The sequence below is a fragment of the Monomorium pharaonis genome, chromosome 10 (assembly GCF_013373865.1).
Source record: "Monomorium pharaonis isolate MP-MQ-018 chromosome 10, ASM1337386v2, whole genome shotgun sequence".
NCBI lineage: Eukaryota > Metazoa > Arthropoda > Insecta > Hymenoptera > Formicidae > Monomorium > Monomorium pharaonis.
This window is the reverse complement of record NC_050476.1, coordinates 14,256,861-14,272,505: the sequence shown is the minus strand read 5'-3', so window position 1 is coordinate 14,272,505 and position 15,645 is coordinate 14,256,861. Positions and strand designations below refer to the sequence as shown.

General features: G+C 35.2%; 1 protein-coding gene across 6 annotated transcripts in view; it reads left to right on the top strand.

The window, feature by feature from the left end:
* Positions 1–15,645, top strand: part of LOC105833171 (sodium-coupled monocarboxylate transporter 1) — a 187,662-nt gene that overhangs the window by 57,362 nt on the left and 114,655 nt on the right. The gene's annotated exons all lie outside the window — the stretch shown is intronic.

The following is a 15,645-nucleotide window of genomic DNA, read 5'->3' as shown; positions in this document are numbered from 1 at the left end:
CCAATGACTTCATATCAGAATTATTGATTCTCACCGCGTGAAGAAATGGACAATTGTTGGGGATCTTTTTTTACGTTTCGTTTTTTAATATTTTTTGGGAGCGTTCCAGATGCGCACAGTAATAAACTGACACAGCAGGCTGAGTAAAACGGACACAGTAACAAACGGACGAAGTAATAAACGGACACAGTAACAAACGGACACAGTAACAAACGGACACAGTAATAAACGGACACAGTAATAAACAGACACAGTAATAAACGGACACAGTAACAAATGGACACAGACCAAATGCGCACACTGCACATGCGCACGGACCAAATGCAATTCATGTACATTGCAAGCAGAGTAAAGTCCACATAGGTTAGCGACTTGGACGGGGTGGGTGCGGGAGGGGGGGCCGAAGGCCCCCTTTGCACCCCTCCCCGTGTGTGTGTGTGTGCGTGCGTGCAAAGCATTCACTGCATCACATGGGTTTGCGACTTTCCGTGTGTGCATTTGGTCCGTGCGCATGTGCAGTTTGCGCATTTGGTCTGTGTCCGTTTATTACTGTGTCCGTTTATTACTGTGTCCGTTTGTTACTGTGTCCGTTTATTACTGTGTCCGTTTGGTCTGTGTCCGTTTGTTACTGTGCGCATCTGGGACTCACTCTATTTTTTTATATATATAGTAAGTTTATTCCGGTTTTCTTCAAAACTGCCGGGGTGTTATCAAGAGACCATCAAACTCTTTACAAACTCCTAATCCCTTCTACATATAAAATACATCATACACATCATACGAATATTTATAAAATACTCCCTACACGATCTGGCCATTTGGCAGCCGTACAGACTACACCATCTTCTCCTTCAGATCCACTAACATAAAGTTGAACAATAGCGGACTGAGCGGACACCCCTGTCTTGCCCTTCTCGCTGTCCGAAAACTCCCACTTATTTCTTCTTCCACTTGTACCCTGCTTCTCGTTTCCCTTAGTACTTCCTCTACTCTCCCTATCATCCCCTTTCTCTCCATTATTTCTATTTACGCCCTCCTATCTATTGAATCGAACGCCACTTTCAAGTCTACAAACATTGCCATCCCCCTTTTTCCAACTGCCTGTTTATCAACAAGTTTAATGTGTAAATATTGTCAATTGGTCCTTCCCCCTTCCTAAATCTCGTCAGGTTTTCCGGTACCATCCCCCCCCTCTCTCTCTCTTTACTTGTTCTTTCAATCTCTTCGCCAAAACTGCTGCATAAACTTTATAGAGTGTGGGCATCAATGATACCCCCTGTAATCTTTTACCGCCTTTCCCTCCCCTTCCTTTACTATAGATATTATGATGCCCTTTCTTCAACTATCCGGCCATCCCTCCCCCCTGCATACCCCTGCAAAATTCCCTTGCCTATGCTTCCAATCCCTCCTCCGTATTTCCACGCCTCATTCGGTATCGCATCCATCCCTGCTGCTTTCCTTTCCTTCAATCTTTTTAAGACTCCCCTTGAATTCTTTCCTGCCCAACTTCTCCTCCGTATCCAGCTCTCGATTTTTCCTTCCTTCCATATAACCACTCTACCTTCCATCTCTTCTAACAAATTCACGAAATGCATTTTCCATTCTTTTATCTCTATTTCCTCGCTTATTTTCTTTCTCCTTTTCCTCTTTTTATTAACTAACGCCAACACATCCTCCTCTCTTCTAACCTTCAATGCCAGTTTTTCCCATCTCTCATTTTCTTTGTATGCATATTACATCATAGAGGGAAAATACGCCTGTGCCAAATTTAAAGATTAGTATAACACAATGCGTTGTACAATTAAATAAATATATTACACAAATTTTTTTATGGAAATAAGTATTTTGAGATAAGTTAATACTTGTGTCATGTTTTGTTTTTAGTTACTATATTTATACAAAAGAGAGAAAGAAACGCTTTATTTGTGTGTGTGAAGTTAAAGTAGAAGATTAATAGATGAAAGAAAAAAAAGTGGACAAGTAGAGAAAGAGAGAGAGAGAGAGAGAGAGAGAGAGAGATTTTTGATTGATTGATTTGATTAATATTTATTAGCTTTTCCAACTATTTTAGTCTCTTACTACACTTAATTTCCATTGGTAAATCATTATTCTTTTTTTTCTTTTTTACATTTTTATTCTTTTATACAACATTCTTTTTTGCGCGCTTCTCATTCGCCAAAATTTAATCGCAATATTTCCCGCTTGACACGTCTGCTTTCCACTTACATCATCTATTATTTGTATCTCATTCTTAAAATAGTCAGGTAATAGTCCTTTCATCACTTTAAAAACAAATATACACATATTATAATATAATATAACCTCTGCCTCATTGACATAAAACGCAACGCTTGCAACATACATTCTACTTTAGTCTCCCGCTTACACTGTAATATGACCCGCATTGCCCGATTTTGCGCTACTTGTAGTTTTCTAAGTTGTGTCTCTCCATCTCAATTAATAACGTCGCACAATATTCAAAATGAGGCGCAATGATTGACTTATATACAGTACATTTGCTATAAGTCGATAAACTACTACCTAATCTATTAAAAAAACTTGTTTCTTTACCATACATTTCCTTTAACACACATTCACATTATTCTTGTAATCTTAGTTTAATGTCAATCATTACACCTAAATATACTTTATTTTTTCAACTTGCTTTATTAATGAACCATCTCTACACTTTACTACAATGTTTGTTTTTAACTTTTTTCTTACACTCCTCACCACTATAAAATTTGTCTTACTCGTGTTTAATTTTAATTCCTTAACATTTAATCATTCCTCAACTACGTTGAACATCTTTTTTTTTTACTTCCTCGCAACTTGCTCCCGCAATATACAATATGGTATCGTTAGCGAACATTTTTATATTACATACTTCTGGACAACTATTAACTATGTCGTTTATGTATAGAGAGAGATTCGAAACAACTTTTTGTTCTTAAAATGTCGTATTCCTGACTTAATTCTGAAACGATTTTTTCTTTCCCAAAATTTAGTCTAAAGTTTAGTTTTTGAATTATCAAACGAAACAGTTGTCTTATTATTATTATCAAACGCATTTGAAAGCACCTTCATCACTACTATTTCTAAGTGCTTAAAATTCTAGCCATGCCATTAATTAGTAGTACTTTAAACTCTTCCTATTTGAAAATTATTATAGCCTCAACATTTTCGTATTAGAATTTTCTTCTCAAAATGTTACAAAGAATTTGTTTTTAAAAAATTCGCGCCAGTTTAGATACAGCTGTATATATATATATATATATATATATATATATATATATATATACATACACACTCAGTCGAAAAAAAAGCGGTACACCTAAAATTTGTAAAAAATCACTAAACTTTCAATAACGATAACTACGCGAGTAATAAAGATAGGAAGGTTTCTAAAAAAAGAAATTAAAGCTTCAAATGTCTACTTTAAGAATCGATTCATTAAAATTTTGCATAATAATTTTTTTTTTAATGGCGTATGACAAAGCGAAAGCATGCGAAATTGAAAAATATTGGTCCGAGTTTGCGACGATCCATGGCGTGAGGCAAGTATCACAACTTAATTGAATAAAAAGCATGGGATAGAACAGAGTGTTGCGTCTTGCGGTACAACAAATGATTTTTGCCGTACCTTGCGGTGCGACAAAAGATCTTTAAGGATTCGTTGCTGCCCAAGGAATAAAAACTCGCGGAAAAAGGCGGCTTTTGTTGACAGGGTCTTCAAATCACTCACTCACTGATTTTAAGTGAATTTAATAAAAAGGTTTATTCAGTTTATAATGTACAATAGCGGCGGTCGGCGAAAGTGCCGCGTCGGGTTACACTTGATTAGATACGGCGCGTGACTCGGAGTTAGCGCGTCGTCTCTTCGCTCGCTCGAGATTTGCTTGCGGCTAAGTCCCGAACTCGTGCGTATTTTACTCGCGCGGGCCGTACGTATCGGCTTGATAGCTTATCACTGATCCCACGGGCCGCTGTTCGGCAGCAGCTTAAATAGTGTCGCGGGTTTGATTATTAGTGGGGGCATCGGGCCCTCCGCATGACCATATATGGTCATTCCCGCGCGCCGGATGCGCGCGGGAAATATTTGCGAGCTTAGCAACAATTGCCAAAATGCAGGTATGCATTTCCGGTGGCATGATTGTTGCTAAGCTGGTTTCGCTAATTCCTTAAGGTGGCTGGTGCGTTGCCCAGTGCGATGACCGGCCGGCAGCGCACGAGGCATATGTCGCCTTGTGATAGCGAGCCTTCCTCGGCGATCTATATCAGTGCTGCCAGACCCCCCGCCATGGGTCAAGCCGCGCATGTGTAATGGATGGCAAATACAGTTATGTGTATTATGGGCGCTTAATTTTGGCGGGCCCAGTACTCTCAGTACAGAGGATATCTCAGTAGTATTTTTGCCAAATAAAATATTTTTCTTAATTACAGAAAAATGTGTATTTTTTATCATTATGTGAACATTCTACTCTCTACTTATCCACGCACACCTGAGTGTGTAGTCACAAGAGTCTACAGATTTGTGATACGTTACTGTATTTCAACTCGTAAGCGCATGCGTCGGCCTACCGTGCCGGGCAACCCGGCAAAATCTGGCAGCTCTGATCTATATGATAATTTTAATACTCTATATTCTTTATTTATAATATAATTTTATTGGTTGTGAGTGTTTTGCTCACAACAAGAGTTTCCCCTTCAAAATGCTTTTTTATTCTCTATATGATGATTTTTCGCTGAGATATGCGCATTTGAATAAAAAGGCAGTTTTTTACTTTAAATGCCCATATCTGACCGAAAAATCATCGTATAGAGACAAGTAGAAAAGCATTTTAGGGAGGAAACTCTGTTCTATCGCATGCTTTTTATCCAATTAAGTTGCGATACTTGCCTCACGCCATGGATCGTCGCAAACTCGGACCAATATTTTTCAATTTCGCATGCTCTCGCTTTGTCATACGCCGTTTTAAAAAAAATTATTACGCAAAATTGTAATGAATCGATTCTTAAAGTAGACATTTGAAGCTTTAATTTTTTTTTTTTAGAAACCTTTCTATCTTTATTACTCGCGTAGTTATCGTTATTGGAAGTTTAGTGATTTTTTACAAATTTTAGGTGTACCGATTTTTTTTCGACTAAGTGTATATATATATATTGGGGATGGGAATAAGTTTTAATCGTTTTCCCATAGATGGCATTAATAGTATTGTTTGCATTTTTTCTAACCTTTCGATGCATGGATTTGAAAGGTGTTTATGTGAGCTATTAAACGCAGTATAAGACTTTTGTTTAGAGTGTAAATGACAAGTATTTATATCACATCGAAAATGTCGGAATTTGTTCCAACAAAGCAGCATTTGCGGAAAGTTCTTCTCCACTATTTTTTTTTAAAGAAAAGTGCTGCAGAAACGTGCCGTTTGCTTGTAGATGTTTGCGGCAACCATGCTCCATCAGAGCCAACTTGCAGATATTGGTTCCAACGCTTCAAAAGTAATGATTTCGATGTCAACGACAAAGAACGCGATGGTGCCCCAAAAAAGTTCCAAAATGAGGAACTTGAGGAATTACTTGATATTGATCCATGTCAGACACTTAAAGAATTGTCTGCAGCATTGGATGTTGATCGGTCCATCATTGGAAAACGCCTACATGCTCTGGAAATGATTCAAAAAGGCAGGGAATTGGGTGCCACACGAGTTGAAAAAAAGGGACATTGAAAGGCGTTTGGTCACGTGCGAAATGTTGCTTCAACGACAAAAAAAAAGGGTTTTTTGCATCGGATCATTACTGGCGATAAAAAATGGATTTACTACGACAATCCTAAACGCAAACTAGCATGGGTGAAGCCAGGCGAACCAGGTCCATCAACGCCAAAACGCAATATTCACGGGTCAAAGGTCATGCTCTGTATCTGGTGAGACATGCGGGGTGTAGTCTACTATGAGCTATTGAAACCGTCAAAAACTATCAATTACCGACTTCAACTAATTCGTTTGAAACAAGCTATTGAAGAAAAACGGCCGGAATGGCGCGATAGACACAAGAAGCTGATTTTGCAGCATGACAACGCTAAGCCACATGTTGGTCAACCCGTCCGGACATACCTAGAAGGGGTGAAATGGGAAGTTCTACCCCACCCGCCGTATTCACCGGATATTGTCCCTTCAGATTATCATTTATTCCGGTCGATGCAATCAGCACTTACTAGAGAGCGCTTTACCTCGTATGACAGCATCAAAAAATGGGTCGATGACTGGATCGCCTCGAAAGAAATAAAATTCTTCACTCGAGGAATCCGTTTATTGCCCGAAAGATGGACGAAGGTTGTCGCTTCCGATGGAAAATATTTTGAATAAAATTATTTAATATTATTTTATATTTAAACTATGTTTTTTTCTACATAAAAAACGATTAAAACTTATTCCCATCCCCAATATATAATATATATACAGGGTGTCTCATTTTAATCTATCATCCCTTGTAACTTTGCAGGGAGCGATCGTGTAGAAAAATATTTCAGACAAAAGTTGTATGGTTTCAAAGAAGACATATTCAAGGGAGCCTTGATTTTGGAATCAAATTTAAAGAACTATTTGTATGTTAACTTAATTTTTTTTAATGAAACCCCCTACTTTTCATTACATATTCTTGTAGTTTATCTCGAAACCTTTTCACAACACTATAATTAAAAGTGTTTTGTTTAACTACTTTTTGAGTTATAGGATTTGAAAGTTACAATACCGCCGGCATTAGAATTACCTAAGATGTACTACTTGGAGGTTGCTCAGATTTGCATCTCGTGTGTGTGTGTGTGTGTGTGTGTATGTGTGCGAACGATCGTGCTTACGTCTTGATGTAAATACCTAAAAATGAAAAAATATTTTATTGTAGGTATTTAAAAACGCGTCCCTCTTTTTGGCTACATAAACGCAATCTTTCGTCAAAATTGTTACGAACTTTTTCAAGCATAGCTGATGTTATTCTCTGAAATACGTTACGAACACACACACAAACACACACACACACAAACACACACACACACACACACACACACACACACAAGAGGTGTAAATCCGACCGAGCAACCTCCATGTGGTATACTTTGGTTAATGCTAATGCTGGCGGCACTGTAACTTTCAAGTCCTATAACTCAAAAAGTAGTTAAGCAAAACACTTTTAATTATAGTGTATTGGAAAGATCTCGAGATGAGCTACAAGAATATGTATTGAAAAGTAAAGGGTTTCATTAAAAAAATTAAGTTGACATACAAATGATCTTCAAATTCCTTTGATTCCAAGGCCAAGGTCAAGGTCACCATTTTATGTTTCTCTTGAAGCCATATAATTATTGTCTGAAACATTTTTCTATACGATCGCTCCCTGCAAAGTTACAAGAAATCATAGATTAAAAAATGGAACACCCTGTATATATATATATATATTGTATATATATACACACACATATTTATAATTACTTAGATTCAAAACAATTTTTTATCCTTAACATGTCGTATTTCTGATTTAATTCCGAGACGATTTTTCTTTTTCCAAAATTTTGTCTGAAGTTTAGTTTTTGAATTATTAAAAAAAATAGTTGTCCTATTACGAGTCGCGTACAAAAGGTAGACAAGAGTGGCGCAACGGACCGTCAGACACGGGCGCTTACGCGGGACACTTGGTGTGATCAATCAATGTCTATACATAATACGCGCACATACATGTTTTAGAAAAGGAAAAATCGTCTCAAAATAAAATCAGGAATACATTTTTAAAAAATAAACAGTTTTTTGTAGGCACACATTTTCTCGTTTCAACCTTTTTTTCCCTTGCATACAAACGCGCGCGCGCGCACACACACACACACGCACTCGCTTTCTCTCCCCTTTCTTTTTCTTTTCTCCCACCCTCTCTCTCTCTCTCTCTCTCTCTCTCTCTCTCTCTCTCTCTCTCTCTCTCTGAAATGGAATAGTCGTGTCGAACATTGCTCTTTATAGTGTTTTGAGAAGAAAAGAGAACATGAGGGAAGTACAAAATTGCTGTAGTGATAGTTCCATAGATCAGTGACAACAGGAATTGTTATCTAGCCGGGAAATGCAGATTTGAATAGAGAGGTATATTTCTAATAATGTGTGTAGCCGACGTTGTGACAAGCAAGCACTGACGTGGATAGAATCTGTTGACGTGTAATTTGACGGAACACAGGTGTCGACGATCGATAAATTATGGAAAAGAATACCGAATAATATCAATGTTTGGCATGCAAGAAGGCTATTAAAACTGAAGTAGTACAATGCAAATTATGCGTTAAACTGTTTTACCATCCAGGTTGTGTTAGTAGACGTTGTGTTAGTATCACAAAATTTATGATAATGAATTAGTAACGTGCCAAGGTCCCTTTGTAAAATTTAGAATAGAGAATGAACTTGGAGAAATAAAGAAAACGGTAAGTAGCAACAGAGATAGGTTCAGATCGACGGAAGCATCTGGAAGACCAAGCACAAGTACAAGTGGATCAGCAAATATGGACTTAAAAATTGATTGACTTATGAGAATAATAAAAGAAATAAAAGATGAGACTATATATAAAAAGAAAATTAAAATGATGATAAAGAAAATTATCTAGCATGAGTTAAAGAATATCAAAGAAGAGCTAGAAGAAGTAACAAGGATGCTGTCCACTGGACCTAGTAATTCATCAAGAGGAGCACAGAAGAGTTATAGTGAGATGGTTAAAGAAAAGAAGAAAGAAAATATTAGCTATAATATAATTATAACTGTTAAACCGAAGGTTCAGCAAGAAAATGTTGATACGGTTATATTAATAAAAAGAGTAAATATAATATAAGGAATATAAAAATGGGAGTAACGAAGGAAAGGAAACAATGATACAGTCATCCTGGGATGTGAGACTGGAGAAGAAATGGCAAAATTGAAAACTACAGTGCAAAACAAGCTAGGTGATGACTTTAAAGTTATTGAATCACTACAGAGGAAGCCGAAAGTAAAAATTGTTTATATTGACGAAGAAGAATGGAACCTGAGTGATGAAGAATTAATTGACTCAGTCAAAAAGCAAAATAAACTTGGGATACAAAAAGAAAGTAATATGAGAAAAATGAAAAGATTAAAAAAACTCAATCTATTAGAAGAGGTAAAACAGAAGGCGCCATGATAATTGAACTGGATGAAAAAACACATGAATTAATGTTGAGCCAAGAAAAGGTAAATATAAGATAGGAAAGATGTCCTGTGTTCAATCACTTCAGCATAAAGAGATGTTTCAGGTGCTAGGGATGCTATCACATTGCAAAGAACTATACGAGAGATAAAACGTGTCATAAATGTGCAGGAAAGCATAAAGCAAGTGAATGTAGAGAAAAGCATAACAAATGTATAAATTGTATGTTTAAAATAAAAACATAATTTGGAAATAAAGGACGATCATGATGCTCTAACAAGGGAACCTCGCGAACCCAAAAATTCTGATTTTAATGAAACTTGGCATAAATGTAGAAGGGGTAAATACATAAATTTAGAAATTAAAAGTTGGTGCTTATAAACGGTTTAAAGGGTTGAAACCACCCTTCAAAAATGTTGAATTTTTGTCTTTTCTCGATATATCTCGTAAACTAAACAAAGTATTAAAAAATGTTTCATACAAAAGTTTTACAGTATAAATACCTCTATTTAACTATGCTATTTATTTTTTCAAAAAAATTTTTTTTCAAAAACAAATTTTTTTTCTTTGAAAAAAAAATTTTTTTGATTAAAATAAATAGCATAGTTAAATAGAGGTATTTATGCCGTAAAACTTTTGTATGAAACATTTTTTTATATTTTGTTTAGTTTACGAGATATATCGAGAAAATGCAAAAATGTCTTAACTTTCAAGTGTGGTTTCACCCGTTCAAACCGTTTTTGAACCAAAATAAAACATTTCTAAATTAATATATTTACTTCCTCTACATTTATGCCAAGTTTCATTAAAATTAGAAAATTTTTTGTTTGGGCTTATAAACGGTTTGAAAGAGTGAAATTACCCTTTAAAGGTTGAGATATTTTTACCTTTTCTCGCTATATCTCGTAAACTAAACAAAATATTAAAAAATGTTTTATACAAAAGTTTTACAGCCTAAATACTTTCATTTAACTACACTGTTCATTTTTCAAAAAAAATTTTTTTTTTTTATTAAAATAAATTTTCAATAAAATTGACTTTTATGTATATAGCATTTATAAAATAATTATACTATTTTATACTACGTTCTATTTATATCATCTATGTGTATATTATGTATGTTATATGTTATCTATGTTATAATACTATACATTTATATTATCTGCATCCCTATATGTATTAGTTTTCATATAACAGTTGCGCAATATTAGAGTAGTCACGTTGCTTTCACACAGTTCATTCTGTCTACGTCACATATTTCACATTCAAGTTTTATATTTGTCATATCACGGTATATATCAAATATGAAATGGAAATCACGTATTAAAGTTTGATATCTTTATTAATGATGTTACGCGTCATTTTCACATCTGTATCAAGTCTAACGTGTGCTTGATCAGTACATCAGTATCACATCTAACGTGTGCTTGATTTTTCTGTTAGATTATTTAATTAAGCGAAGCATAATGTTACACGTAAATGTTGCGAATGTTCTTAATATGTTAATTATTTTATTTCAAATTATACATATTCCACCTATAAATGAAAGAGAAATACAATTACGTGATGTGATAGAGGATATTATAACAAATGATATTATAACAGTGAATGTGACTTATCATTTGATGTACACACTGATACTGCTTTAGAATTTTAAAATTATTGGGAAGTGGATTTACCTGACATAGAATATGTAACAAATGTTGAGGAAGAATTTTTTAAAAATGATAATTGTGGTAAGGACTTCACCTTTCTGAAGCGACGTTGCACTCCTAAAAGAGAGTGTCGGCCTTTTATCACTTCTCCAATATTCGACGGCTTTCCTTTTATAGCTACTATTTAAAATTTCGTCTTCTGGTTCACAATTATATTTATTATCAGGTTCATAATCAACATTATCATTTTCTAAAAATTCTTCCACTTTATCTGTTACATATTCTATGTCAGGTAAATCCACTTCCAAATAATTTTGAAATTCTAAAGCAAAATGAGTGTGTACATCAAATGATAAGTCATTCACTGCATTTGTTATAATATCCTTTATCACATCACGTAATTGTATTTCTCTTTCATTTATAGGCGTATGTGTAATTTGAAATAAAATAATTAACATATTAAGAACATTTGCAACATTTATGTGTAACATTATGCTTCGCTTAATTAAAAACAATCTAACAAGAAAAATCAAGCACATGTTAGATGTGATACTGATGTACTGATCAAACACACGTTAGACTTGACACTGATGTGAAAATGACGCGTAACACCATTAATAAAGATACAAAACTTTTATTAATACGTGATTTCATATATGATACATACCGTGACATGACGAATATAAAACTTGAATGTGAAATATGTGACGTAGAGAGAATGAACACTGTGTGAAAATAACGTGACTACTAATATTGCGCAACTGTTAGATAAAAACTAATACATACAAGGATGCAGATAATATAAATGTATAGTATTATAACGTAGATAATATATAACATATATAATATACACATATATGATATAAATAAAACGTAGTATAAGATAGTATAATTACTTTATAAATGCTATATACATAAAAGTCAATTTTATTGAAAATTTATCTTAATTAAAAAAAAAAAATTTTTTTTCAAAAAATAAACAGCGTAGTTAAATAGAGGTATTTATGCTGTAAAACTTTTGTATAAAACATTTTTTTATATTTTGTTTAGTTTACGAGATATATGGAGAAAAGGTAAAAATATCTCAACCTTTGAAGGGTAGTTTCACTCCTTTAAACCGTTTATAAGACCAAACAGAAAATTTTCTGATTTTAATGAAACTTGGCATAAATGTAGAGGGGGTAAATAAATTAATTTAGAAATGTTTTATTTTGGTTCAAAAACGGCTTGAAGGAGTGAAAGCACGCTTCAAAGTTGAGACATTTTTGCATTTTCTCGATATATCTCGCAAACTAAACAAAATATTAAAAAATGTTTCATACAAAAGTTTTACGGCATAAATACCTCTATTCAACTATCATATTTATTTTTTCCAAAAAAATTTTTTTTTCAAAGAAAAAAAAATTTGTCTTTGAAAAAAAATTTTTTTTTTAATAAATAACATAGTTAAATAGAGGTATTTATACTGTAAAACTTTTGTATGAAACATTTTTTAATATTTTGTTTAGTTTACAAGATATATCCAGAAAAGGCAAAAACTCAAAATTTTTGAAGGGTGGTTTCAACCCTTTAAACCGTTTATAAGCACCAACTTTTAATTTCTAAATTCATGTATTCACCCCCTCTATATTTATGCCAAGTTTCATTAAAATCAGAATTTTTGGGTTCGCGAGGTTCCCTTGTAAGTCCGAAATGTCCGACATATAAGATGACATATAAGAGGGAAGAGGAGAAAAGGAAAAGTGGATGAGAAGCCAAAAAATAGCAACTACAGAAAAAAGAGGAACAAATAATATATTCAAATGCGCAAAGTTTAATGGCACACAAGGACGAGATACAGCATCAGATTATGAAGAAATTAAATCCTGCAGTCATAGCATTGTCAGAGTCTAGACTAATTGCCGAAATTGAAGACAACGAAATAAGTATACCGGGGTACAGTGTGGTTAAATGCGGCGCGGAAAATAGGAGTACAGAGGAGGTTGCTCTGTATATAAGAGACGATATCAAGTATGAGATAGTAGTATCGAAAAAACTAGAAAGGATCGTTTGGTGCATTGCAACAGAAGTAAAAGAAAAATTGTTTAAAGGGTTGTTAATGATAATATATCATTCACCGAGTGCGTCACATGGTTTATAGGATTCTTAGAGGAGATAGTAGAAGAATTAACGATAAAAGAAGAGTGTATAATATTAGGAGATTTTAATATAGATTGTATGATAGACTCTTATCATACAAATAAACTACTAACGACTATGCAAAGTCTAAGTATGAAGCAATATGTTGATAAACCAACGAGAGTTACCGAAAATAGTAAAATAATTTTATAGATTTAGTTTTTGCGAATAAAGAAATAAATGTACAAGTAAATTATAAACCTAAGATAACGGATCATGCGTAGATAAAAATTTCATTAGGAGGGAAGAAAAATGTTAGTAGATATAGAATATTTACTGCGAGAAATTATAAGAAATTTAGCATTGAGGAATTTAGTTTACTAGTAGAGAAAAATATAAGACAGAGTCTAGCTCAAGGAACCAACGAACGAGCATATAGGTTTGTAAATGGTATAGTTGATGCGCTAGATATTACAACACCAAGAAAAGAATTTCGAATTCCGAAAGTCTGGAAAGAAAAAGTGTGGTTTTCAAACAAGATTAGGGAAGCAGCAACTAGTAGAGATAAGGCATTTAGGAAAGCTATAACTGAAAATACGGAGAGCAGCTACAGTATAAAACAGAGCAGGGTACAGTATAAAACAGAGAGGAATGCAGTAGTAAAATTAATTAGGGAAAAGAAGAAGGAGTATTATAAGGCTATGTATTATGAGGCTCACACGTACAACGTTTGCCAACACAACGTTCGGGCACAGCGACGAGATACGAATACTCATACAGCAACAGGATCTGTACACGTTGCCGTTCAAAAGTTTTCTGTACATCGAGGGAAAAGTGACGATAAACAAACCAGCCGAGGGATTCTCGGTGATACTAGGAAATAATTGCGTCGCGTTCATGTTCGATACGAGCTCGACGGCGTGGAGATTGATCGCAGAAATGTCAAAATAACCAGCACACTGAAAAACTATGCAACGGTGTCGTTAGACAAAAACTTGAGGAACGCTGGCTGGATTTCAGGCTGGAACGTGAATGGATACTTTAATTATTGCGTATCGCTCAACATGTTGTTGGGGTTCTGCAAGAATTATAGACGCGTGGTGATCAACGCTCGTCACGAGTTAATTTTAATACGCGCGCGTAACGATAACAACAGTCTGATGGGAAGTTCGGAGTTGGAACCCGTGATTGATATATTCAAGATACAATGGCACATGCCTCACTTGCTGTTGAACGAGATATATAAGTTGTCGATGCTGCGTACTGTGGAGAGCGGACGATACCTGAGCATGGCTTTTCGCTCGTGGGATCTGAATTTTCACTATTGCAGCAAATAACTGAGCATTCGTGGGCTATCAAGACCGCTACTCAACTCGAGAAGCCGCGATACGTCATCTTTGCTCTGCAGACGGTTCGAAAGAACGTTGTGTCCGAGGACCCAAGCCGATTCGATCATTGCAAATTGACAAACATGAAGTTGTATCTAAACTCGGAATGTTATCTATACGACGATATGAACTTAGATTTTGATAAAATAGGCGATTCTGTACGACATGTACGCACGTTTCTGCAAGGGCTATTATGGATACGAGTATCTCGAGCCGAACCTCACCGTTTCAACTTTTCTACTTAACGGTCCGTTCGTAATCATCGACTGCTCTCGACAGAATGAATCAGTCAAGAGCGCAACCATGAACGTGTACATAGAATTTAAATGCAAAGAGAATGTGCCGACGAATACCACCGCGTACTGCCTCATCATACACGATCGCGTGGTTCAGTACAACCCGTTGCCAAACGTTGTGCGCAAAATCACCTAACCGTTGTCTCGTTATACGTTAAAGGAGAGGGAGTGGGAATGAGACGATATATCGGAGTCAATCACAGTATTCTCAAAAACAACAGTAATGTCTACACCAACGTTCGTAGACCTGCAAGGTTTCACCGTTGGAAGAAGTTTTGTTGTGAAGGAATTTGCCTCTCTCAAAGATGAATTCGCACTTACGCATTATGCTTTTAAATGCTCCACACCATGGCATAATCTCACCAAGGCGGAGAGACATCAGGCGATGTGGTTGAATAAGAATCATCACAGAATATCATGGGAGGATGGAATGGTTCCACACATCATGGCTAGGAGTTTGATTACCAAGGCGGATGGGTATAACGACGACCGATGATGAAATTGTTGTGTGAAATTGTACGTCAAGGGACGTGAGAAACGAGAATGGCTGCGGGATTTGGGTCTAATATTTTTTTATGTTCTACAACATATCCAAAGCTCATTAAAATCGGTGAGAAACAGTTCTGTCCGTTCCCTTGTTAGTGAATTTGAAAACATTGAAAAAATTGATCATCGATACAATACTTTCATTTGAAAGGTCTCAGTCCAACCCAGGGTTGGGTCATCTAACCATTTTAGAAGTTTTCTACATTTCCATGTATAATACGTATGAAAACGTAGGAAACGTATTATGCACCATACCCAATCGCGTTGCTCAATTCAGCAGTCCAGAACAACGCGATTGATTGTAATTTTATGATTATAGAAAGACAAAAGGAAATTATATTGTAACCTCTAAAAATCAAGTTTGTCTTTGTGTTACATTTACATCACAATTAACCCTTTGTAAAATGTTACATTAACTAACATTTGTATCTGGCAGGAACATTCCGAACTTGTAG